Below are 20,196 nucleotides of genomic sequence, written 5' to 3' on the forward strand. Positions count from 1 at the left end.
TTTGCCGACGCGTTTCGAATCTGTAATGAATTGCAGATTCTCCTCAGGGCTCTCTCAGTGTTATAATTCTGTACAGAAAATAAGAAACGAAGTTTGTTTTAAGGTTTTGTATTTTATGAAAGATTCCCTGCTATTGCTGTGTTTAGGTGGGTTGGTTTACCTTTGTATCCGGAGCGGAGGGCTCTCGTGGATTAGATTGGGCACGTAGAACTGTGCATCGCAAATCAATGGGAGTGGAGTTTTAAATCTATAAGACATTAGTTCACGTACTTAGTAGGCCATCTCAAGCGGAGAAAAGTGACTACTACAGACCCCAAAGCGGCATGTTCATACCTTTTATCGAGTCAGGCGTAGATTTCTACTTCAATTCCTCATTTGGCTCGTCCTACTTAGTTTGTGCGACCTAGGGGGAAATTAAGGTCGCGCTCAGTTTCGGTCTTTATTCGGGTTAAGAACACTAGGACAATGGTAGGACAAAGTGAAATTGTTTGAAACGCACATACCTAGAGTCTCGGGTTTTGACACAGGGCGGCGGTCGCCATGCCGTGTGTTTGGTTTCCTCGTTGGACCCGGTCTCTGTTTGTAGCGGGAATAAGTTTTCCCAGTCCTTTTCAGCAGCGCTGCTTACTCGCGCTGGAAGACAAGAGTGGGAGGGTGGGGGTTAACTTAGTTTTGGCTGCGGTGCGCTGCCGCCGGTGAAAACCTGCGTTATCTTATCGGAGCATGAGTTACACTAACCTTCCTCTCGCACAGGCGAACCAGGGACTGCTTGCGTTGGAGACGCCTGGTGGCTGTAGCGGGCGCTTACATCATAGCGAGCCGGGTGCGTGGCATTCTGGGAGTTGTGGTTCAACAGGGATACATTATAGTCTCGAAATTTCGGAGAGTGCATTTAACCCCGTTTGGGTAGTGTTGAATTTTAATATTAGGTAAGCTTCTTTTTTCAGTAGTATTTGGTCGACATTCACTCCTTTTTTAAGTTGATTGATGTTGAAGAGCACGGTCCATTTAAACTCGTTGTCGCCATGCTGTTTGTCGACATAGTGTTGCACAAGGGGTGCATTCACTACCTTGTTTTTGACACGTGATTTGTGCTGTGTCATTCGGGTATTAACCTGCTGGGTAGTCTTGCCAATATAGATTTTATTGCAAGGACAAAGTATAGCGTAAACGACATTTTTTGTCTTACAATTGGTAAAATTGGTATGTGACCAAGATATGTTAGAGTGTTGGAAAATCGTGCCCTCGATGGTTGTATCACAAGCGATACAATTCCCACATCTGTGGTGTCCCTCAATGGGCTTTAAGCCCCATTTAGATATCAGGTCACTTTTCGGTTTTTCTAGTCTGATGTCTGCCCGGACTAGTTGTTGACCAATATTTTGATTCCTTCTGAAGGCGAATATTGGGCGGGGGATTGGTGTCTCCAATTGTTCCAACAAATGCCAATTTTTTAATATCAATTGGCGAATGTTGTGGGTTTCGGCACAGAATGTCGTTACGCATACCAAGTTCTCAAGGTCGCGTTTCACCTTTGTTTCCAGAAGGCTTTCTCTTGGAGTGCAGCGTGCTCTTTTAAAAGAGTGTTTAAGGAGCTTTTTGGGGTATCCCCGTTGTGTCAATTCATCGCAGAATTTTGATCCATGTTGGTCAAATTTATCCAGCTCTGAACAATTCCTCCTGATTCGAAGGAGTTGCCCATAGGGCAGGTTTGCCCTCAAGTTCCTGGGGTGTGAGCTCCCATAGTGGAGTATAGTATTCCGGTCTGTCGCTTTTTTGAAAAGACAAGACTTCAGGGAACCACCCACATCTCCTATCTCCACATCTAAGAATGTCATTTTGACATTACTTGAGGTCAATGAAAATTTGATGTCCATGTGTCTATTATTGAGCCACTGGTGAAAGTCACTCAACTCAGAGTGGCTCCCCTGCCACAGGAGCCACACGTCGTCGATGTAACGGTACCAGTGCACAATATGATTCAAGAAAGGGTTGTCAGCCTCCACATACTTTTTCTCGTACTCTGCCATATAGAGTACGCCCATTTCAGGGGCATAAGGGCACCCCATCGCGGTGCCCTTGATTTGCATAAAGAAGTCGTTGTTGAAACGGAAATAGTTTTTTTTGAGAGTTATTTCGGCCAATCGTAAAATGAACGATGTTGGGACCCTGTGGGGTCTTTCCCTTAGGTCTAAATAGAGTTCCAGGACCTCCAATGCCTCATCTTGCGGTATCTGGGTGTAAAGGGACGTCACGTCCATGGTGACCATAAGTTGTGACACCCGGTCGAACGGCGTCCCTTCTACCTTTACCAGGAAGTCAGTGGTGTCTCTTAAGTAGGACTTAACATTTGTTACAAAGGGCTTCAGAAAGAAATCTATATACTTAGATAGGGGCTCGAGGCATGAATCACAGCCCGAAACTATTGGTCTCCCCGGTGGGTTCGACAAGTTCTTGTGGATCTTTGGTAAGAAATATGCCACCGGGGTTCGTGGGCATTTCTTAACCAAAAACTCACTTTCTTTTGGGCCTAGGAAACCACTTTCTTTGCCTATTTGAACGATCTCTGTGATTGAAGCCTGAATCTCTTGCAGAGGGTCCTCCTGCAGTTTCCTATACCATTCCTGGTTATTTACTTGCAGTTCCCCTTCCGCCAGATATTGTTCTCTGGGCCATACCACTACCGCTCCGCCTTTGTCGGCTTGTTTGATGATCAAAGAATGATCATCTTTAAGATTTTTAAGGGCCAGACGTTGTCCTTTTGTGATATTTTGCTTGACAAATTTGTGTCTGTTCTCTAATTTGGTAATTGAGGACAACAAAACTTGTTCAAACGCCTGAACCTGTTTCGGGATGTTTTGGTTAGGGACAAAGGTGGACTTATTCCTAAGACCTGTTGTTTCCATACTGATGTTGGGGGGTTGGCTAGCAAAAAAGACTTTCAGTCGAATTTTGCGGCAAAATTCTATTGCCTCTAGTTTGATTTTAGTGAAGTCAGTCTGTTTAGTTGGTACAAATTTAAGTCCTAAATTAAGGACAGATTCTTCCTCCTTCGTCAGAATCTTAGTAGATAAGTTCACTATGGTGGAAGCGCCCACTACGTTTTGTAATAGTTCCTCCTGGTTCGCATCTCCCATGCCGGTTTGAATCTTACTTTTTGTTGTTGGTCCTTCTCTAAAAAAGGAGTTTGTTTCTTGTTCCTGGTCCCTCTTGCTTCAGAGCCAGAGGACTCTGAGGATGATGTCTCAGAGAATGTTTTAAATCTATTCCTCGACCTTCCTTGGAAATTTGTCAAAGCCCCTCGGGATTCTGTTTGAGAATAGTAGTCCTCTTTGAGGAATGGATAAGCTCTTTCCAATGTGAAGGATTTGGAATCCCTTTCAAACTGAGCCGTTTTATTATTTATGGTGTTATCCTTGAAAATTTGTAATTCTTTGTCAAGTTTTTCTAACAATGCCTTAGAATCCGGAATCACTTCACTCTCTGCAATAGCCTTTGTCAATTCATCAATCTCTTCCTGTTCTTTTATACACAACCTCTGCGCTGTTTCTATTGTGTGGACCATGAGGTCCCTGCTACACTTCGTGTTTATGCCACTGAACCCCTTCTTGTAGTCCGCATCGTCAGTAAAAATCACCGGCACATTTTTCACCTGAAGACCCCAAGGGATGGTCCCACCCCTTAGGTGCTTCAGTAGAAAATAGCCGTGTAGTTCTGTACGAATGTGTTTTTTGCGAAGCCTGGTCAATTTGTCTGTTTCATTCTGCTGTTGGGCAGAAGAACTTAGGGAAACTTCAGCAAAGGGGGAATTCGCCAAGAGGTTTTGAATATGGCTTTCTGAAAATGATAGAGTGTCCTTCTCGCCCATTACTTTGGAGGGACAAAATGTCACTCCTAGGTATTAGTTCACAGAGCTTATCCTGTGGAAGAATCTTGGTGTCCTACAGACTCTCGCGGGTGTGCACCCGCTCTAAAACTGGTAAGAGAATGGAGTTTGGTCCTTGGACGGGGGGCAGCTGGACCCAATATAACAGTACAAAAAACAATTTGCTAGCCCTCCCACTTATTTCGTCTCGCTAAAAGCTCATGAGACTGACAAACAAAAGGCCGGGTCAATTTGTTTGTATGGGTAATATTATTTAACCCTTTTATTCATATATTCACTTGAAATGTAACAATTTTCATGGGCAAGAAGAACACTTTATAATCACTTGCAGAAAAATATTTACAAAAGAATACAAAAACATTTACACATATTTACGCCAACTGGACATATATCACATATACTATACACAACAAACTTCTCATGTGAATGGTATTTCTTGACTGTATGAAAAAATGATTGATTTTTTGAGAGCTAGTCAGGCCACTGTTAACCAGAAAAAGGGTAAACAAGAGATGTATACGGCAGTAATCACAAGACAAATCAAATTATTTCAAACCGACGAATGATTAAACCCAACACAAAGGGGGCACTGATTCTGGAATTTGTCTGCCGTTTTGCCGACGCGTTTCGAATCTGTAATGAATTGCAGATTCTCCTCAGGGCTCTCTCAGTGTTATAATTCTGTACAGAAAATAAGAAACGAAGTTTGTTTTAAGGTTTTGTATTTTATGAAAGATTCCCTGCTATTGCTGTGTTTAGGTGGGTTGGTTTACCTTTGTATCCGGAGCGGAGGGCTCTCGTGGATTAGATTGGGCACGTAGAACTGTGCATCGCAAATCAATGGGAGTGGAGTTTTAAATCTGTAAGACATTAGTTCACGTACTTAGTAGGCCATCTCAAGCGGAGAAAAGTGACTACTACAGACCCCAAAGCGGCCCTGAGGAGAATCTGCAATTCATTACAGATTCGAAACGCGTCGGCAAAACGGCAGACAAATTCCAGAATCAGTGCCCCCTTTGTGTTGGGTTTAATCATTCGTCGGTTTGAAATAATTTGATTTGTCTTGTGATTACTGCCGTATACATCTCTTGTTTACCCTTTTTCTGGTTAACAGTGGCCTGACTAGCTCTCAAAAAATCAATCATTTTTTCATACAGTCAAGAAATACCATTCACATGAGAAGTTTGTTGTGTATAGTATATGTGATATATGTCCAGTTGGCGTAAATATGTGTAAATGTTTTTGTATTCTTTTGTAAATATTTTTCTGCAAGTGATTATAAAGTGTTCTTCTTGCCCATGAAAATTGTTACATTTCAAGTGAATATATGAATAAAAGGGTTAAATAATATTACCCATACAAACAAATTGACCCGGCCTTTTGTTTGTCAGTCTCATGAGCTTTTAGCGAGACGAAATAAGTGGGAGGGCTAGCAAATTGTTTTTTGTACTGTTATATTGGGTCCAGCTGCCCCCCGTCCAAGGACCAAACTCCATTCTCTTACCAGTTTTAGAGCGGGTGCACACCCGCGAGAGTCTGTAGGACACCAAGATTCTTCCACAGGATAAGCTCTGTGAACTAATACCTAGGAGTGACATTTTGTCCCTCCAAAGTAATGGGCGAGAAGGACACTCTATCATTTTCAGAAAGCCATATTCAAAACCTCTTGGCGAATTCCCCCTTTGCTGAAGTTTCCCTAAGTTCTTCTGCCCAACAGCAGAATGAAACAGACAAATTGACCAGGCTTCGCAAAAAACACATTCGTACAGAACTACACGGCTATTTTCTACTGAAGCACCTAAGGGGTGGGACCATCCCTTGGGGTCTTCAGGTGAAAAATGTGCCGGTGATTTTTACTGACGATGCGGACTACAAGAAGGGGTTCAGTGGCATAAACACGAAGTGTAGCAGGGACCTCATGGTCCACACAATAGAAACAGCGCAGAGGTTGTGTATAAAAGAACAGGAAGAGATTGATGAATTGACAAAGGCTATTGCAGAGAGTGAAGTGATTCCGGATTCTAAGGCATTGTTAGAAAAACTTGACAAAGAATTACAAATTTTCAAGGATAACACCATAAATAATAAAACGGCTCAGTTTGAAAGGGATTCCAAATCCTTCACATTGGAAAGAGCTTATCCATTCCTCAAAGAGGACTACTATTCTCAAACAGAATCCCGAGGGGCTTTGACAAATTTCCAAGGAAGGTCGAGGAATAGATTTAAAACATTCTCTGAGACATCATCCTCAGAGTCCTCTGGCTCTGAAGCAAGAGGGACCAGGAACAAGAAACAAACTCCTTTTTTAGAGAAGGACCAACAACAAAAAGTAAGATTCAAACCGGCATGGGAGATGCGAACCAGGAGGAACTATTACAAAACGTAGTGGGCGCTTCCACCATAGTGAACTTATCTACTAAGATTCTGACGAAGGAGGAAGAATCTGTCCTTAATTTAGGACTTAAATTTGTACCAACTAAACAGACTGACTTCACTAAAATCAAACTAGAGGCAATAGAATTTTGCCGCAAAATTCGACTGAAAGTCTTTTTTGCTAGCCAACCCCCCAACATCAGTATGGAAACAACAGGTCTTAGGAATAAGTCCACCTTTGTCCCTAACCAAAACATCCCGAAACAGGTTCAGGCGTTTGAACAAGTTTTGTTGTCCTCAATTACCAAATTAGAGAACAGACACAAATTTGTCAAGCAAAATATCACAAAAGGACAACGTCTGGCCCTTAAAAATCTTAAAGATGATCATTCTTTGATCATCAAACAAGCCGACAAAGGCGGAGCGGTAGTGGTATGGCCCAGAGAACAATATCTGGCGGAAGGGGAACTGCAAGTAAATAACCAGGAATGGTATAGGAAACTGCAGGAGGACCCTCTGCAAGAGATTCAGGCTTCAATCACAGAGATCGTTCAAATAGGCAAAGAAAGTGGTTTCCTAGGCCCAAAAGAAAGTGAGTTTTTGGTTAAGAAATGCCCACGAACCCCGGTGGCATATTTCTTACCAAAGATCCACAAGAACTTGTCGAACCCACCGGGGAGACCAATAGTTTCGGGCTGTGATTCATGCCTCGAGCCCCTATCTAAGTATATAGATTTCTTTCTGAAGCCCTTTGTAACAAATGTTAAGTCCTACTTAAGAGACACCACTGACTTCCTGGTAAAGGTAGAAGGGACGCCGTTCGACCGGGTGTCACAACTTATGGTCACCATGGACGTGACGTCCCTTTACACCCAGATACCGCAAGATGAGGCATTGGAGGTCCTGGAACTCTATTTAGACCTAAGGGAAAGACCCCACAGGGTCCCAACATCGTTCATTTTACGATTGGCCGAAATAACTCTCAAAAAAAACTATTTCCGTTTCAACAACGACTTCTTTATGCAAATCAAGGGCACCGCGATGGGGTGCCCTTATGCCCCTGAAATGGCCGTACTCTATATGGCAGAGTACGAGAAAAAGTATGTGGAGGCTGACAACCCTTTCTTGAATCATATTGTGCACTGGTACCGTTACATCGACGACGTGTGGCTCCTGTGGCAGGGGAGCCACTCTGAGTTGAGTGACTTTCACCAGTGGCTCAATAATAGACACATGGACATCAAATTTTCATTGACCTCAAGTAATGTCAAAATGACATTCTTAGATGTGGAGATAGGAGATGTGGGTGGTTCCCTGAAGTCTTGTCTTTTCAAAAAAGCAACAGACCGGAATACTATACTCCACTATGGGAGCTCACACCCCAGGAACTTGAGGGCAAACCTGCCCTATGGGCAACTCCTTCGAATCAGGAGGAATTGTTCAGAGCTGGATAAATTTGACCAACATGGATCAAAATTCTGCGATGAATTGACACAACGGGGATACCCCAAAAAGCTCCTTAAACACTCTTTTAAAAGAGCACGCTGCACTCCAAGAGAAAGCCTTCTGGAAACAAAGGTGAAACGCGACCTTGAGAACTTGGTATGCGTAACGACATTCTGTGCCGAAACCCACAACATTCGCCAATTGATATTAAAAAATTGGCATTTGTTGGAACAATTGGAGACACCAATCCCCCGCCCAATATTCGCCTTCAGAAGGAATCAAAATATTGGTCAACAACTAGTCCGGGCAGACATCAGACTAGAAAAACCGAAAAGTGACCTGATATCTAAATGGGGCTTAAAGCCCATTGAGGGACACCACAGATGTGGGAATTGTATCGCTTGTGATACAACCATCGAGGGCACGATTTTCCAACACTCTAACATATCTTGGTCACATACCAATTTTACCAATTGTAAGACAAAAAATGTCGTTTACGCTATACTTTGTCCTTGCAATAAAATCTATATTGGCAAGACTACCCAGCAGGTTAATACCCGAATGACACAGCACAAATCACGTGTCAAAAACAAGGTAGTGAATGCACCCCTTGTGCAACACTATGTCGACAAACAGCATGGCGACAACGAGTTTAAATGGACCGTGCTCTTCAACATCAATCAACTTAAAAAAGGAGTGAATGTCGACCAAATACTACTGAAAAAAGAAGCTTACCTAATATTAAAATTCAACACTACCCAAACGGGGTTAAATGCACTCTCCGAAATTTCGAGACTATAATGTATCCCTGTTGAACCACAACTCCCAGAATGCCACGCACCCGGCTCGCTATGATGTAAGCGCCCGCTACAGCCACCAGGCGTCTCCAACGCAAGCAGTCCCTGGTTCGCCTGTGCGAGAGGAAGGTTAGTGTAACTCATGCTCCGATAAGATAACGCAGGTTTTCACCGGCGGCAGCGCACCGCAGCCAAAACTAAGTTAACCCCCACCCTCCCACTCTTGTCTTCCAGCGCGAGTAAGCAGCGCTGCTGAAAAGGACTGGGAAAACTTATTCCCGCTACAAACAGAGACCGGGTCCAACGAGGAAACCAAACACACGGCATGGCGACCGCCGCCCTGTGTCAAAACCCGAGACTCTAGGTATGTGCGTTTCAAACAATTTCACTTTGTCCTACCATTGTCCTAGTGTTCTTAACCCGAATAAAGACCGAAACTGAGCGCGACCTTAATTTCCCCCTAGGTCGCACAAACTAAGTAGGACGAGCCAAATGAGGAATTGAAGTAGAAATCTACGCCTGACTCGATAAAAGGTATGAACATGCCGCTTTGGGGTCTGTAGTAGTCACTTTTCTCCGCTTGAGATGGCCTACTAAGTACGTGAAATAATGTCTTACAGATTTAAAACTCCACTCCCATTGATTTGCGATGCACAGTTCTACGTGCCCAATCTAATCCACGAGAGCCCTCCGCTCCGGATACAAAGGTAAACCAACCCACCTAAACACAGCAATAGCAGGGAATCTTTCATAAAATACAAAACCTTAAAACAAACTTCGTTTCTTATTTTCTGTACAGAATTATAACACTGAGAGAGCCCTGAGGAGAATCTGCAATTCATTACAGATTCGAAACGCGTCGGCAAAACGGCAGACAAATTCCAGAATCAGTGCCCCCTTTGTGTTGGGTTTAATCATTCGTCGGTTTGAAATAATTTGATTTGTCTTGTGATTACTGCCGTATACATCTCTTGTTTACCCTTTTTCTGGTTAACAGTGGCCTGACTAGCTCTCAAAAAATCAATCATTTTTTCATACAGTCAAGAAATACCATTCACATGAGAAGTTTGTTGTGTATAGTATATGTGATATATGTCCAGTTGGCGTAAATATGTGTAAATGTTTTTGTATTCTTTTGTAAATATTTTTCTGCAAGTGATTATAAAGTGTTCTTCTTGCCCATGAAAATTGTTACATTTCAAGTGAATATATGAATAAAAGGGTTAAATAATATTACCCATACAAACAAATTGACCCGGCCTTTTGTTTGTCAGTCTCATGAGCTTTTAGCGAGACGAAATAAGTGGGAGGGCTAGCAAATAGTTTTTTGTACTGTTATATTGGGTCCAGCTGCCCCCCGTCCAAGGACCAAACTCCATTCTCTTACCAGTTTGTCATTACCAGGACATGCAAAACATACCAGTACATGCCCTACCTTTCATTCACATAGCAACCTGCCATTAAGGGGATCTAGGGCCTTCCTTAGAGGTAATAAAAGGGAAGTTATTAGGTATGGGCGAATTTTGCGAATTCGCGGTCCGCGAATTGGTGCAGAAGCGTACTCTCGGTCCGCAAAATCCGCAAACTTTTGCAAACTTGCGGATTTTTTTTTGTGTGTTCGCAGGATTTTTTTCAGCGCGGCTACCGTGAAGTTACCCATGTGATCGTGCTTGGGCGCGGCCATCTTGTTTTCAGTGTTCGCGTTGCGTATTTCTGTTTCTGGGCACTAGTTGCATGCTCGCATTGTGCTTTTCCTATATGCCGGGCGCAGTTGCTTGTTTGCATCTGTTTTTGTGTGTTCGCGGAAGAAATTTCGCGTGAACTTACCCACGTGGTTGCAATGGGCGCGGCCATCTGTTTTTCATTCATTGATACGGTTCTGGGCATTCTTTTTCAATACTCCTTCAATCTTTGAAATCCTTTGTTTGTTTGAACTTTTTTTAAATCTTTTTTACTCATTATCTATCACTCTATTTTTTGTACATCTATATTTTGTGTTTTTTTCTAGTTTTTGTTACTTTAAAACTACTTTTTTTAACTCTCTTTACTTTTATTTACTTTTTCCCAATTCTTTCCTATTTAATTTTCCTTTAACTGTCCAGGACCATGGCAAAGTGAGCCGGCAAAAACCTGAAGGTAAAGGGTCCCGCACCCCGTGGCTGGCTCCCTTGCGGGCGCTTAAGGGGGAGGCTGTAAGTCCCAGGGAGATCTTCAGTGCGGTGGAGGTGGCCGCACTGGTCTTCTTCGTGCAGCGCCACCTCTCCAAGACCAGCGCCGCAGGCAGAAGGCCGGTACTGGATATGGCCTCCGGGAGCGTCGCCAGCTATGGGGTAAGGTGTGCCGGGCCATGTATCAGGAGTCTGGGGTCCGGTGCACCTACAACCAGGTGACGCACCGGTGGTCGGACAAACTGGACCGGGAACACGACCTGCTTGACCTCCTTGGCATGGAGATACCTGGGCTTGGTGAGTACTAGTAGCTATTTAATCACTACTTTGTTGTCTTCTGCTCTGTGTTATTGTAGGAAGGTGGATACCTGACTATGGTTACCCCAGATTTTTTGCCTTGTGTTTAGCTGGTTTTCGACTTAGTTGGCCTGGCACCCTGCTAATCAGGGCCCCAGGCTATCTGCTCTCTCTGTAAAATGGATTCCATGTACCCTAGGTGCATAACTAAATTGGCTTGGGTCACCTTATCAGCCCCTGTACAGAGCACTATAGGTGCCCAGGGCATAGGTGCATCCAAGGCCTACCAGGGGCTGCAGCATATCTTTTGCCACCCCTGGCTGGCTATCCAAAATTGACACAACTGGCTGATCACTCAGCTGGGACAGGGTGGTGTAATCACCCCTTGCTTAGATATAGTATGCCTATATCTAAACCGAACTGGGCACATATATACCTATAAGTCACTCCTAAGCAGGCCTTAACAAACCTGGAGGCAGAGTGCTTGGTTTTATGTGAGATGGTGCTCTAGCATGAGCTGAGCCTGTCTGCAGTTGTTGGGACCAATTCCCTAAGCTGTTCCGGGATAATGCCATACCATATACTATTAAGTGCATTATAATCCATCGCGGTTATATGTTAACTTTGGTTTGGCTTTATCAAAACATGTTGTGTAAGGTGTCATACGATTTGGAATACTATCCCCTCGACAGTCCTGTCGACGGGGATAGCATTCCACCCCTCTAGAGGGAGAAGACATGTTACTTTGCTAAAACGCGGTTGATTTTAAAAGAGCCTCAGCATCACAAAATGGACGCTTCTGCCACAGACACGGGTCTGACCTCCTGCTGCTGACCGAAACTCAGCCGAGGAGACCTGGACAAAGGCTTTTGTGTCGGGGGGATGGGTTACACCACCCCAGACAGGAGATAGTGGATTGTAGCAGGGAGGTTTGAAAGAAACCAGACACTGCCTGGGGAGCACAAGGCTTCCCATTGCATAATCCGGTCAAACCGGTTCTGGGGCACACAAGCCCCAGTCCCAGCGTGACCCTGGACAAAGGAAAAGGGGTGTAACCACTCCCTTCCTGGGTCCCACCCATAGGAGGGACCTAGCAGGTAATCCAGCCCCCTAGATTGGTATAAGAATGGGAGCAGTGCCAAAGCACTCAGATTATCCTGACTGAAACCTATGAAATGAAACTCTGGACCCTTCGACATCCTACTCGACGTAGAAGGCTGAAGAATCTCCCTTGTGGTCAAGGAGTGACCCCCTGTGCAAACAGGCACCATCCAGCACCTCGATGTTTGCTTTGTTGCAGTTCCTGCTGGAACTCGAGTGACAGAGTTCAACAAGACCAAGCGTGCCTGCCTTCCAACAGCTCAATCCACAGTCCCTGCAGAGCTGAGACCGGTGGAGGCGACCGGAAGCGTGGGGCTTGCCATCTTGTAAAGACCACGAGACGCTGACCGTGCAGCCCACGGGTGACCCTCGAAGCTCTACATTAGGGTTTGAGAAGCCCCAGCCCTGAGCCTCTCTTACACCGAAGCTCACCCCTCTACACTCACCGAGTGCTGCGTGGGGCCCTTCTGCATATTTTGGCTCAACGCATTGGCCCGGTCACTTGCCCATTGGCTTGTGGCCCCTGTGCCAATGAACCTTGAAATCTAACTTGTGATTCTGGTTGCTCCAGACTTGCACTCACTCCTCTGAAAAGGAGCACCCGCTTTGACCCTTCTGGTCCGAGTATTAAGCCATCTTTGAGTCCTGCGTGTGTTGCGCTTGCCAAAGGTTGTTTGCTACAATCCGGAAGCCGACACCGCCGACAGCGAAAGCCTTCGTGGGAGAGCTCGTGATCCACTCCTGGACATCCTCGGTGCCTCAAAGTCCACATGGCAGCGGAGAGAAGCTTCCCAACATCGACCTGAGAGCACCCGACATTGCCTGGTTCCTTCTGGTTCCACCCTGGTCACTGCTGAGTGACCCAGACTCTGTCCCCTCTGCTTTCAGATCATCTTTAACTTCGATCCACCCTTGGATCACACCGGACACTTCTCGTCTCGACGCCTGCAGCATCTTCAGCTCCAAGCACCAGCAACATGCGGGACAAAACCGGACACTACTTCGCACCTGTACACCCGCTACCTGTGGGTGAGGTAACTCAGCAACGCTGGTGTTCCCACACTGGTACACACCTCTAGTGTATGTGTCTTAAGTTTCGTCCTTCTAGGTTGAGCGGAAGTATTCTTAAACTATAACTTTATAACTTTTATGCACCATTGACTTTACATTGGTGCATGCCTGTGCTTTAAGCGCAGCACCCGAATCCCGCTGGCTTTTCCCAACTTCAGCATTGCTAGACCCGACTGCTCCCAGCATTTCCCTAGGCCCTAGCCCTAACCACTGTTCGATTGGTATCTCTTATACCACTTTTTTAATATATGGTTTGCGTGGCCCCTGGGCCTCATCCATAATTGTGCAACTTTCATATGTTTAACTGTGCTTTTGTTTAAACGCTTGTGCCTCTGCACTCATAAAGAGTACAGAGGATTATTCTATTAATAAATACATATATTTTTATAATATATACTTGTGTGGTGTCCTTTCATTTGATATTACAGGATTGTGATTGGTAAAACAGCTTGCTTAACACGACCTCTAGAGTTAAGCCTTTAAGGCTGCTTAGTCCATACTACCATTAGGATAGCTTGTATATAAGATTGACTTACAACCAGACACCATAAGGGATTGTTTGGACTGATACAAGGTGGTTCCAGAATTGGAAACATCATATATCAGGCCAACTTCTCACAGTTGTGATATTGCAAATATATATATTTTTCCGAATGCTGCCGATTGCATTGCAGGTAAATTATGTTTCAAAAGCTTCTGTGATTGCAGGTGCTCGCCTGCTCACTGGTGGTGCTACTATGCTTACTTGTTTTCAATTTTGTGCTCATTTGGCCAGAGTGATTATGTATGAGTGTACTTTACAGAACTGCATAATGCTAGACACTAGAGATTACATTGCAGGTAAACTATGTTTCAAAAGCTTCTGTGATTGCAGGTGCTCGCCTGCTTACTGGCAGTGCTACTATGCTTACTTGTTTTCAATGTTGTGCTCATTTGGCCTGAGTGATCATGTATGAGTGTACTTTACAGAACTGTGTAATGCTAGAGCATGATCGTCGGAGTTTACTTAGGGAAAAGTTCAATGCAAAAGGGAATCGCACATGTCATTCAGCGATATTAAATGCGCTGGACTCAGGATCCTCAATTCATCTGTCAAATTATTAAATATGTTATCAACTTTGAAATATTACCTAAAAGTCAATACTAACTCGAAGACTACTTATTTTTTTTACTCTCTTTTCTTTTATTTACTTTTTCCCTATCCTTTCCTATTTTATTTTTCTTTAACTGTCCATGACCATGGCAAAGGGAGCCGGCAAAAACCTGAAGGGGAAGGGTCCTGCACCCCGTAGCCGGCTCCCTTGCGGGCGCTTAAGGGGGGAGGCCATGGTCCTGTACAGTTAAATGAAAATAAAATAGGAAAGAATTGGAAAAGAGTAAACAAAAGAAAAGAGAGTTAAAAAAAGTAGTATCTTATTCTTGGTGGCCATAGACATTTTATTGTTGGGAATTGTCAAAGCATAATCATTAAGAAGACTTCAATAGACATTAAGTCTACATTAAGACATGAAGTCCCAATGTAAGGCCCTCGAGAGGAAATGGAGACGCTATTATTCTCCGTCTCGCAAGGTGGCCTATAAGCAAGCTCTTAGAGACTACCACAAACAATGTAAAATGGCCAGAGCTACCTATATTGCCAACACCGTAACTCATGCCCAGAACTGTCCTCGTACACTTTTTTCTGTGGTAAAAAAACTGACAGGTGCAGATTCAATTCCTGCCCCGCCTGTTCTGGACGAGGTACAATGCAACTCCATCACAGAGTTCTTCATTACTAAGGTGGAACGCATCTATGATTCTCTGAGTCCCTCATCTTCGAATGAGGAATTACCGTTTAATCAGTGCCTGTCAATAATAGTCTGCCCTCCTTGGCAATCAAACTCACTGATTGGTCACTTTTTGACGATGCCTCTTTTGCTCACTACTTGAAGAGCATTAAATCTGGCTCTCCTCGCGACCCTTTACCGGCCAAGATCCTAAAACAACTTGATCTGGACTCCTGTCGTGTTGTGATGAAACTCCTCATTTCCTCCTTGATAGAGTCATATGTTCCACAGGAGTGGAAACATGCGATGATCATCCCTCTGCTTAAAAAGGTTGGATCTGATGCTTCTAATTTATCCAACTATAGGCCTATCTCACTGTTGCCTATTTTTTCTAAGATCTTGGAAAGACATATCAACTCACAGCTGACTCTCCTGGTAGAGAGTTCGGATTCCTGCATCCGTCTCAATCAGGCTTTAGAGCACATCATTCCACTGAGCCCACACTTTTAGGAGTTACTGAGAGTTTACGGCATGGTATTGATCGCGGACAAATATCTGCACTCATTCTTCTTGATTTAAGTGTGGTGTTCGATAACGTGTCTCATTCCATCCTTCTCGCAACTCTTTGATCCTTGGGAGTTGAGGGTCCTGCTTTGGCTTGGATAGCCTCTTTTCTAAGTGGTCGCACTTTTCAAGTTTTCTCAGCTAAAGCATCCTCTACAATTTGTTCATCAGCGTACGGCGTTCCCCAGGGGTCTATCCTCAGTCCATTACTATTTAACATCTATGTTAGACCCCTGGCCAGTATTGTGGAGGAAGCCGGTCTTACTTTATTCTCTTACGCCGACGATACGCAAATAATTTTCTCCCTCTCCAATATGGAAGGTAACAACATCTCGGCTTTGAAGCAGGGTTTGACTTGAGTTTCTGAGTGGATGCAGAGTAATTTCCTCAATCTTAATGGGGATAAGACCGAGGTTGTGATCCTGGGCAAGGGTAAAGATCTATAGGGTCCTCAACACTGGCCCAAGAGTATGGGCCCTACCCCTCAATCCATTGCTTAGGTCCGCATTCTCGGATTCCTCATTGATGAAAAGCTTACGATGTGGCAACAGGCAGTTAGGGTGGCCTCCATCTGTTTTTGCCACCTTAAGATGGCTTCAAAAAATTCTGTGGATGCTCCCCACCTCCACACAGAGGACCGTGGTCCAGGCATTGGTAGTCTCCCGCCTGGACTACGGTAAAGTCCTCTACCTTGGTGCTGATTCGACAACAGTGAATAAACTCCAGGTTGTTCAGAATGCGGCCAAACGGCTTCTTCATAATGTTCCTCGGAGAACATCTGCCTTTCAAGCCCTCCGAGACCTTCATTGGCTTAGAATTCCGAGCAGAATTCAATTCAAGGCCTTATGCCACATTTTTAAGATTAAACAGGGCACAGCCCCGAAGTACCTACAGGGTCTCATTCAGACTTATGAGCCCAGCCGCTGCTTGAGATCCTCGGGAAAAGGCGATTTTATTGTTCCTAGATTTAAGCTGGTGAAGATGGGCGGCCGCTCTATCTCTCATCTAGGTCCTAAGTCTTGAAATGCCTTGCCCGCGACCCTGAAGTTGGAGACGGATCTTTTCCGCTTCCGCAGGGGACTAAAAACCTGGGTTTTCCAGCAGTGATCAGAACAGTTCTTTCTAGTGGTTTGTTTGGCAGTTCTTTTCTTCTTTAGTCTGTCCCTTGGTGCCGGGAAACCCACTGCAGGTAGCTGTGCGCCTTATAAGTTTAAATAAATAAATAAATTATGGACAACCCAGAGGACTGCACTCAGTGCCTAGAGCTATTGCTGAATAGGAGTTTAGTTTTAATACTTTTTGCCAACTGTGCCAGTTACTATTTGATTGGATAGGAGGACATACTACTACTGTTGCAGGGACTATTCTGCACAAACAGAACTATGGACCAGAAATAGGTCATTGGTGATAATAGGCGCAGTTAGACTTTACACATACCTCAGTCATAACAGAAGTTGAACCCCCAATCTCCTTACTGACTAGCTAGTGTGTCAAAGTCATTATTTAGCTCCTGAATGCAGCGATGATCTCCAATGATTACACAACCCAGAACATAAGACTACGGAGTCAGAGTCCCGACCTCTCAGAGTCACGGACTCATGCTTGCAAATTGCAAACCCTTTCGCTCATTCACTCATGACCAAAAACCACAGAGTCTTTTAAGTTTTAAATCTTTATTAAAAGTAAAACAACTAGCTCTGTGTGAACTCTGTATATTAAATTTCAATTGTGCATTACATAAAAGCATTTACTAAAATCAAATTCATATAAGATAAACAGTGAACTCTTGAAAACTCAACAGTGGCTGATTTTACAAATAATTGTGGGAGAGCCCTCACCTGGTTGGAACTCAAAGTCTTGGTGGTGATGATGACGACTCCGAGTAACATATTGCTCTTGTTCGTAGAAGGGAAGCTTCTGTCTGTTATGAGAAAAATGGTGCGGTTAAAAAGCAAGCATTCATCAGTTGTGCCAAAAAGTGTAGCATGTTATGGCTAAGCATAAAATTAAAAACACCCTCCCCTAACGAAAGGTAAATTTTCAGTTTAGACTAGAGAGTCACAAATAATTACATTTGTTTATTTAGTAACATATTTTTTCATTCCTACACAAAATTGGGAGTGGTGTATATGGCATCTAAAAATATTAAATGTATTTTCTAGGCATAACATCATCGGCACAGTCCACCACCAGTGCCGGGGCCAGCGTGGGGGTGGTCACTCCAGGGGCTGATGCGGTGTCAGCAGGAACTGCTGTGGGGGATGCCACGGTAGTGGCGGGCAGTGGTAAGCTATTATCTTCCTTACTTTTTGAGATTGCAGAGTAGGATGGCTGCAGGGGTGTATATGTTGTACAGTACAAGTACACTTTATTGCTAATAAGACTTACAAATTTAGAACTAAGTTTTTGTCAACCAGGTAGAAGACAGTCACCCTTGACTTCGCATTAGCAATAGCATTAGCGGCGGGAGTTGACAAGTAACCAATGGCCTTCTCTAAATTTGACTTCAACTCAGCTGTGAACGTTTATCGAGAAGCCAAGCCAGATCAGAGATGAACTTGGTGGATGGGATGACGAAAAGGGAAAGAAGGGTGTAAGGAAGGACGAGCAAGTTAAATTAATGAGTTTTTGAATGCAGGGACAGGTGGCTGGGAATCTGATGCATGGCCGGTTGAAGGCTGAAGCAAGGATGGGTGGAAGGAGAAAGAAAAGAGGACTGCCTCGGTGGGTGTAACAGAAACTGTATGTGTGTGCAAAATATCCTTTATTTCAAATTCAATTGCAAGTCAAGCACGGATGCATGGCTGGCGGTTTACAAAATAAAATAAAAAGGGTGTTTTTCGGTGAGAAAAAGTAAGGTTTGTCCAGTTGAGACATTAAGAAGAATGATTGACATTTACTTTGAATGGATGGATGCCTGGATGATATCTCATAGATAGCATAGGTGTATGTAGACAGAGTAGACGTTCACTGAATGAAGAGTGTTACTTTGAAGAGCATGTAACACTGCATGTCCGTGCCAGAGTAGCAAAGCCGAGGAAAGTAGAAGTTGTAATTTTTCAGAAAAAACTCCCTTGACTAACAGTAGTTTGCAAGCACAGCATATATTGTGTATCTATATTGTATAGTTCACATTATCAAGTCAAGGCACAACTCACAAGTGCCTTTGTTCGGCGATTACGGGGACCACTCCCTACCTCTGTTAATAATTTTTTTTCAACTGTCATTCATGTGTGGCCTATCGGTGTTCACTCAATCAATAAAAACAAAGCATCCAAAGTCATCCCTTATATAACCAAATATCCTGTGAAGGGATAGATGATCATATTATTTATCTTCTTCATTTTCCTTTAGTAGTAGTCAGGGGCAGGGCAGGGTAAAAGTTAAATTAATTGAGCAATAGCCCTTGTGACAGAGTATGGCTAGTGCCACCCGTAATAGAAAAGTAAGAGCTCCACCACCTGCATGTACTGGACTGGTAACAGTAACGCAAGTCTGCGTCATCATGGCTTGTGTCAGCTTTTCTTGGGTGCAAACTGACAGCGCTTGCATTATGCCGGCTTCCACAAGTTTACATACTAAATTGACTGGTGTACTGTCTGGCTCTAATGTAGTGAGTCCATATAGTGCTAATAGAATTCCTGAAATTCCCACTAATGTTAGAGCAGAGGCAGACGAAGTGGAAGGTTAGATAGATAGATGCCACAAATGTTATGTACTGTGTTTGCAAGTTGCTAGTGCTACTGTGACACAACTTTCCGCTGAATTATTTTGTGTTAATATTAAAGAGTATTGGTTACAGTATGTTTTTCTTTCTTCATATAGATATTCCATCTAAACTAACAAGGAAGGAGTTGGCTATCTGGGCCTGGCAACGGAAGCTGGAGGCAATTGTCGCTGAATATCGGCGGCTGGTGGCTCAGGAGGAGGAGGATGATTCGCAGTCGCAGTCAACATCCACGACAGCTGCATCCTCCTCCACTGCCCCTGGGTCATACAGTCAGTGCAATACTCCAGCGGTACGGCGCCGTGGTCCTGCAACCACCCGCCGCCGCCGAGCACGGAAAACAACAGCTGCCCCCCACAGTACCTGCAAGGCGCGAATACACCAACTGACCCTGCGAGTGGCCTACCTTGAGCAGGAGGTGGCGAGGCAGAAAGCCCTGCTCAAGGACCTCCAGAGAGAGCTGCGTGACCACCTGGCCACAGGAGGACACCACAGGCGAAAGTAGAGAGACTGTCCCTTGCCCCTTTTTTAAAGACTTTTGGGGGGTAGGAATTAGGCGTTGAGGTTTTTGGGCTTTTGGGGACATTTGATTTCATGGACATTAGTTGGGGTGAGGGAGGGGGGTAGGTTGGGTCTTGCGGGATAGTTTATTTTTGTTAGGTATCAAAATATTTATTTATTTTCTACTTAAACATAGCATACATGTTTTTACTGTTTTGTGGGGGAGGCAGGGGGGGTTAACTGTACATTTGTTGCTTTCCAATTTGCCTTGTTGCCGGGGTCGAGGTAGAGGTATCGGGATGTGGGTTCTCCGCGTACCCGGAGAACCCACATCCCGATACCTCTTCCTCGACCCCGGCAACAAGACAAATCCTTTATGAGCACAGGCATTATCCGCCTCCTCACCAACATTCCGGACCACGGAAAGCAGGCCCCTGATAGAGCACCGGCTGGTGCCGATGTCCTATGCAGACTCATTATCTCGCACACACATCGACCA

Source organism: Lissotriton vulgaris, chromosome 3_1 (genome assembly GCF_964263255.1).
Source record: "Lissotriton vulgaris chromosome 3_1, aLisVul1.2, whole genome shotgun sequence".
In the NCBI taxonomy this organism is placed as follows: Eukaryota; Metazoa; Chordata; class Amphibia; order Caudata; family Salamandridae; genus Lissotriton; species Lissotriton vulgaris.